A 7658-nucleotide genomic window follows, 5' to 3' on the forward strand; every position below is an offset into this window, starting at 1 on the left:
AGCCAGGATGGCGCAGCTAAAGACACCGAGGAAAGAGGACTCCAGAGCTGCTGCAGGAAGTGGCGAGGACGACGGGATGAGTTCGTTAGAGGCCAGGGGGAGGATTTTGAGGGGCTTCGTAGCAATGTACCTTTTACTATAAGACATTTCTCTCTTAAACAACATTTAATTAACCCTGGTTGTCAGTCACACTTTGTAGATGTGCCTGGTACATGATGTTTTCAGTCAGTGGCACTGTGTGACCCGGGGGAGGGTGCGGCCTGGCTCAGGACAGCCCCGCGGCTCTGCAGGGCAGAGGTGAGCGCAGGAGGAACAGGCCGGGGAGAAGGGCTCCCCCAGGATTCGCAGACCTCAGTGAGGCTCTGGGCCTCCCCGGGACTGGCTGTGTGCAGCTGAGGCTCCGGTGCAGGGCAGGACAGCAGTCGCTGTGCCTGGCACTTGTCCGCCTGGCCGTGGGTTCTGCTTGGAATCCTTGGCCAAGGGGCTACAGAGCTGAGTCTCCCAGAGCAACCTGTGAGTGGGGTGTGAGTCAAGACAGCCTGCACTGGTGGGAGCTCAGTCTCCCATGGCAGCTCTCAGGCCTGCCAGAGAGTTGGGGGTGCTCTCTCCCCCGCCTCAATCCAGCGTGCAGTGGACGACGTTAGGGAGGTCTGCCAAGTTCAGAAACATCATGGATTCCTCTGGGAATTCCTCTTACTCACATGAGAAAATGGCCTCTGGGGCTTCAGGGCACAGTCAGCTCATGGACGGCACAAATCAGGGCCTCTGTCATGTTAAAAAAGTATGTACACTGGACTACTATGCTGCCATAAAGAAGGATAAACTCGAATCATTTGTAGGAAAATGAATGCACCTTGAGACCATAATGTTACGTGAAGTAAATCAGACTCACCCGCTTCAATATGAAATGGTCTGTCTTCTATGAGCAAAATCAAACTATAAATAAATTAAAGAGAAAAATAAAAGATCGGTAATGGGAAATAGGGACCTAGATCTTTTGCAAAAGGGAAGAGGAACAAGAGCTGGAGAGGAGGAGGGGAACAGGGAAAACGGTGTACAAAGAATTAAGATCTGTTACGCAAGCACCAAGTCCCCACGAGGCACGGAGAGTCATTATGCACCACAAACATGGACTGATAAACGGTATAATCACAACGAACAGTCAGACTTCACGCTGAAGTTTGAATCTGGGGCTCGCCGACACTTGGCAGCCCCGGCCACATTTCCGCAGGCAGCCGGCCTTGCTGCGGGTGCAGCTGGTGCCTCCTGGCCTGGCCAGGGTCCCCACGGTCCACAGCTTCCTTGGGTCTGTGGACGTCTGCATGGGTACCGGTGCTGGTGGTGAAGCCGTGGCCATGCCCGGTGTCCCCAAGCAGTGCTGGGGGGTCCTTAGCCCCTCCTCATCTCTGGCCAGGGCTGCAGAGCTGACTGAGTTTGCTTGGGGCTCATCGGTTTCTCTCTTCTTGGCTGGGTGGGAGTTTCGCCGCCTCAGTCTGCTTAGAAAAGGGACCCGCTCCTGACAAACATCCTGGAGGCAAGGGCCCGGTGAGGGGCTGGCTCCTGTCGGTTCTCTCCCTCTGGGTTTCTGCCCCTGGTCCCCCCGCCCTGCAGAATGAATCCAGCTAAGCGCCCATGCGTTGGATTATCTCATTAGCGGGGCCCTCTCAGGAGGAGAGACGCTGGAGGCTGAACATGTCGGTAATTACGTCCTTGGGCGGAGGCCAGAAGCCCCTCTGTTCTCCGCTGCCGGCCAGCCCCGGGCAGGGACCGCAGGCCTCGGCAGAGCAGCAGCCCCAGCCCCCACGCGGCAGAAGTGAGCTATGTCCATGTGCGCGTGTGGGAAGGGCGGGAAGACAGAAAGAAAAGTGAGAAAGTGGATGTGGAGCAAATATCTCAAGGAAAAGAGGGGGAGGCGCATCTTTAAACAGCCTCACGAAACAACGGATGTGACCCTGCCAGACCCCAGAATGAACAACAGGCTTCGGGGCCTCTGCAGCCCAGGCAGGCCCAGCGCCTGGCCGCCTTCTCGCCACCCTGGAAACGGCCAGCGCCGTCAGCCATGCTGTGAAGGCTGCCGGTGTCTGGGACCAGGCGGCCCGGAGCTTCACCCGCGGAGGCAGTGCCAGTGCCTTCTAGTGATTTGCTCAGAGGGACGAGGAAGCACAGCCAAGCACAGGAAGGGGGATCATGAGCACAAGCAGAGTCCAGAGCCAGCTCTGGGGCTCCCGGTGAACAGCCCAGGCCACTCGTCCTGAAGGCAGAGAAGACAGGAAAGGGACCACACTCAGTGTGGCCGCACTGGGAAGAAAGCAGCGGTCCAGTGGCCGAAGGTCTGGCTCTTACAGGGCTGGCGACAGGCCTGGGGTTGGCAAGCAGGGCCGGGCCTCCAAGCCTGCATCTCGGTGAGGCTGTGGTCTGGTCATTACCTCAGGACGGTCGGGTGGGGCCCGGCAGGGATGGGAGAGCAGCTGTTGCCCCAAGGGGAGCGTTGACTCTAGTCACAGGATGTTTATTGACCAGGCCTGCTGCTCCTGCAGGAGACAGGGCCAGTCAGAAAAGCAAGAGGGCATGAATTAGGCCTTCGGGGTTAGGGCAGCATGGTGGTTATGGTGCAGGGTCAACTGACTGGCTTGGCAACTGCCCAGGGGATTGGTGCAGCTCATTTCTGGGTGTGTCTGGGCGGGCTGCGGAAGTGTGGCCTTGGGTCTATGTGTGGCCCCTTCCTCTCGGGCCCAGCTCTCCTGCTCTGCCTCCCGGCCACCATGAACTAAGCTGCTTTGTTCCTCCATGCCCTTCGGCCATGACCTTTCTGCCTTGAAGCAGCCGACCATGGACTGCATCCCCTTAAAACATGAGCCAGATTTAACCTCACCTCCTTCAGTCAGGGGTGTTGGGTTCTGTGTCCCGCACTGGGAAGGCTGACTAATATAGGCTAACTGGAGGCCTCTAGCTAACACAGTGCAGGTCTGGAACAGGACGCTGTAGAATTGACAGTTGATAATCTGTTGATTATAATGTCCCTTGAAAATATCTTACTCTTATCTTGGACATAAGACTTTGGAGGGGGGTTCCAGCTTCACCCGAGGTAAAGAAAGCAGGAAAAGGTACAAACTGAGGGCAGAGAGGCCTTTATCCCCTTTATCCTCAGAACTCCGCAGGCCCAGGTGAAGACGCAGCACTTAGGCGAAAGTGGCCTCCAATACCTCATTACAGAACAGAGGTGCTAATTTTGATCTTTAACACCCAAGAATAACAACCAGGCACGGAGCCGGGGGTGTAGCTCTGCGGCACCAAGCACAAGGTCCTGACTTCAATCCTCAGTACTGAAAAAAGAAACAACAACAAAACAAAAATAACTAGGCAAGTGCACTGATAAACAAAAGCCATTTCTCCCAGAATGCCTGTCTGCCTAGGATCACACCAGCTCTAGAGCCAGTGCCCTGCCCCGCCCTCTCCTCCCACCAAGGGCCGAGTGAAAAGGTAAATGATGTGACTTTGAGGGAATGTTGGATGCAGAGGTGAGGACACGGTGACAGCAGAACCAGTGGCTTGTCAGGGACAGACGTCCAGAAGTGGCTCAGAGCAGATCACACTGACACACACACTCACAGCACACAGCACTTCCAGCTGAGAGAGCATCTGAACGCGCAAGCTTCTGTGTGTTTCAGTAAGTTTGGAGAATTTATGAATTTGGCTCTGATTTGGGCTTCTGATCCATATTCCAGGTAAAAGAATACGGATCACGCTGACCGTGGCGAGGGGGCACGGACAGAACACATCTTAATTCTTTCTGTGCCCCGGCCCCCAATCTCTTGGTTCCCCTTCCTTTTGCCAAAGATTAATCTGAACTCAGCAAACTCACATTTCCTCCTGCGTTCAGTTCTGCAATGGGTGTTTTAAGTATGAGCTCAGAAAACCAATTTGTAGCATGATGAGGTTACTGGAGCCAGGCAGTCTAGTTATTGATTAAAATGATTAGAGCATCCGAATCTAACGGACGGGAAGCGCCTGGGGTCGGGCAGCGAATCACCACGCCTCCCGTGACTGAGCCAGGACCTCCTCAGTGCGTGCCCGTGCACGGGGCCACCCAAGGGCGTCGATGCCCTGATGCAGCTTCTGCTGCACAGCTCCTGGGGACAGGCTGCGACCTGTCCCCTGCTCCTTCCTCCTCCTCTGAGCGTACTGGCGAACAAGAGCCCCCCCCCGAGCTTCCCCCAGCCCTTCCCAGCCAGGGACGCCCACCATCACGCCTGCGCAGGTGGGCCCTGCAGCACTCATGACTGGTACCGGACGTGCTTTTCAGTGCTGGGGACGGTCCGCAAGCCTTTCACATGCCAGGCAAGCACTCCACCACTGAGGTACACCCAGACCTTTTTATTTATTTATCTATTTTACTTTGAAACTCGGTCTTGTTAGGTTGCCCAGGTTGACCTCCAACACGATCCTCCTGCCCCAGCCTCCTGAATAGCGGGAATGCCAGGTGTGTAGCACCGCACCCAGCAGAAATATGTTTTGATTTTGTGAATGGGCTCTGTCCTTGGAGATTGGTGCCTGAGACCCCACGGAGGGTGATCTTCCTGTCTAGGGGACCCAAGGCGAGTACAGGATTCCAGTTACTGACAGGAACAAGGGACACTGGCTTCCTTTCTGAGCTAGAACGAGTTCCCTTTCAAGTGACACTTTCAGCCCCTTTCCGGTTGTTTCCTAAAATGCACAAGAAAGGCAAAACAATGGGAAAATGGCAGGGCCCAGAGATTCTGTTCTCTGCTCCTGGCTCCCTCTTCCCTCCCCCAGTCTGACCTGTTCTTTCCTTCCTGCCACGTATCCCCCCCAGAGCTGGAAACACCATCGAGTCTGGGAGGGAAATCAGCAAAACTTCTCTTCCTGTCACAACAAGACGCCACTTCTGGACTTCAGCCCTCAGCCCTCTGTGTGGTGGAGTTAGGGCCGGGGTTCTGATTGGGCACCACATTCTGTTCTTGGCAATTCTGCCTGGGTGGGAAAGACCTTGGACCATAGTGACCGTATCTCCAATTTCCCCAACAGAACCAGATCCTGTTATCATTCAGGAGCACCTAACAGGGGCTGGGGGTGCCGCTCATTGGTAGAGTGCTTGCCTACCATGGTTGAGGCCCTGGGTTCCATCCCAGCATTGCAAACAACAACAAACAAAACCCTACAGGAGGGTGGGACTAGGGCAGCGGCCTAGACCTCCTGGGTCAGAGTGCGGGGTCGGTGCTCAAAGGGACGTCACTCAGATGACGGTCATCTGCAGCCATGGCCCCCGTGTCTGGCTGGCATGGGCGCGTCTCACAGCACAGCTGGGCATTAGGGATGGCCGGGCCCCAGTACATTTGCACTGCTGCAGATGCCGTGGATGCTTTGCCCCAGCCCTGCTGTGCCACAGGAGCTGCACAGCTGTGGGGGGCTCACTGCAGCCAGAGGGCAGGGGAAGAGGCCCGTGAATGTCCCAGCTCCTGCTGGTGCTGAAGTCCCCGCCGGGCCTCGTCTGCCCTGTTCCTGGGGAGCCCGTTGCTTCCCCTTGAGGCAACCCTTTCCTCAGTGGCTTCTTTACTGGTTTTTCCTTTTCCTTGTTCACTTACTTGTGCTTCCTGAGGTCACCTGCTAGAGTAACTACTTGTACCTGATCCTTACACTGAGACAGATTTTGGAGAGCCCAAATATGAAATTCACCAATCCATCCACCCATCATCCGCCCCCTCCTGCCACGACCCCTTCTAGTTTCCAGCTGCTGCACTACAGGGAGGGGGTTCGAGAGTGGACCAAGCTGAGTAAGATGTTCCTCCTCCTCCTGGGGATCTCAGTGTGCAGGAAACAATCACAGATACAGGCCCTAAGATGAGCACCGCGGCAGGAGCTAGAGACACGAGTTGCTCTGACACACAGAGGAGAGGACGGCTCAGCCTGGAGATGTGTAGGGCTTCAGGGGGCAGCGGTGCGCCTGCCGGTCTTGAGCACTTGATATGATTCATTTCCCCTCTTCTTCAGCACGTCAACTGTACTTAAAAAATCATTTTGTCTCTGCCCCAGAGCTTACAATATGCATTTATGGCTGATACAAATCTGCTTTCAAATAATGGGCCCTAATCAGGGGTCCAGTCGCCTCCTGGTACCTGTGGGGCCTGGTTCCAGCATCCGGGTTAGCAGACCCTCGGGCTCCTGAGTCCCCTACGTGGTGTGGCGTAGCCTCTGCATGTAACCGCGCAATCTCCGCCCCCCGGCTCACCCAGCTCCGGGTGACTTCTCACACTTAACACAGAGCAAGCGCTCCGCAAGTAGTTGTTGCACTGTCTTGCCAGGGAGCGAGGAGGTGAGGTCTGTCCGCACATGGGTGCAACTCCCCGAGTGCTTTGAGACCTTGGATGGTTGAATCTGAAGATGTGGGGTCCATGGGTGCAGAGAGCTGGTTGTTTTCTGTTTCTCACCTCTTCACACCATTCACTCCCATTCCTACCACAGAGGATGATTTTTTTTCCCCCAAAGTAAATCCCAACCTCGGCAGTCAGGAGACAGGGGTAAGAGGAAGATAACCTGGGACTCCTCCAAAATCTTTAGGCAAAAATGGCTATGAGAATTCTTCCCATCCCTGTACCAGGGCTCTTTGCAATGTGGCTTTGCCATTTCTCACCAGGGAAGAGGTGGCTTTGATCTCTCCAGTCCTGGGATATGAGTTTGGCCCTGGGACACCTGGATCGACAGCATACTTGCAAGTGGTCCCCAAGCAGGGACTGGCAAGTGTGCGTGTGCAACAGGCTTGGGACCTCGGGACCGGAGGGAGAGCACTGACGCCCTCCCTGTGGAGGGCTGAGCCAGGAAGCTGGCCCTCAGCACGGCCCGTACCATGGGCACGTCGCGCCCCAGGGAAGTCCCCTCTTCTGGCACTGCCCCTCAGCGGCTGCAGCCCAGTGGCGGGCACCTCAGGCCCCGTCCATCACAGGCTCATTAGCGCTGTGTCCTCTGTCTGGACCCTGCAGCAGACAGGCCGCTGTTCCCCGGCCTTTTAATAGCATTAGGAGAGGCCTGGCTCCAGCCGCTCCTCTGCCCTTCCGGCTCAGGACGCTGCCAACCCCACCCCCAGGGTAAGAAGCAGCAGAGACGCAGTGCTCTCCCCGCGGCCCCACCTCCACCCTACTCCAGGAGGCGAGGACTCGGAGCTGGACGATTTACGGCCCATGATTTAGACGCAGGAGAGAGCGCGAAGGAGCAGCGCAACATCCTTGGCGTCCAGGCCAGGCGTCCCCTGAGGCTCCGATGGGCTGTGCCCGGCTCCTGTGCCCGGCTGCGCCTGCCCTTCCCGGCAGCCCTGCAGCCCATCGCCACCTATAAGACTGTAAGCGCAGACTGTCTCAAGAAGCAAACCCGCTTGTTCTCCGACACTTCCTCCCCGACTCCTCTAGGCTCTCCTCTCTCGTCCCCCTCCACGGTCTCAGGCCCGGTGCACTCTTCCCTGGGTGCCTGCCCGCGTGCGGGTTACCTGCCATCGGAGGACCAGGAGCAGCTGCTGTGGGTGGGAGGATTCGGGGCCCTGCGATCTGGGGCTCCCGCGGCTTTCTCCAGCTTCCTGGGCTCAGCGGAGAGCGGGCAGGGGCGGAGGGCGGGAGGCCCCTGGTGTCCACTGTGTGGCCCAGCCGCGTCTG

The sequence above is a fragment of the Fukomys damarensis genome, unplaced genomic scaffold (assembly GCF_012274545.1).
Source record: "Fukomys damarensis isolate Sample0158 unplaced genomic scaffold, DMR_v1.0_HiC HiC_scaffold_12, whole genome shotgun sequence".
Lineage (NCBI taxonomy): Eukaryota > Metazoa > Chordata > Mammalia > Rodentia > Bathyergidae > Fukomys > Fukomys damarensis.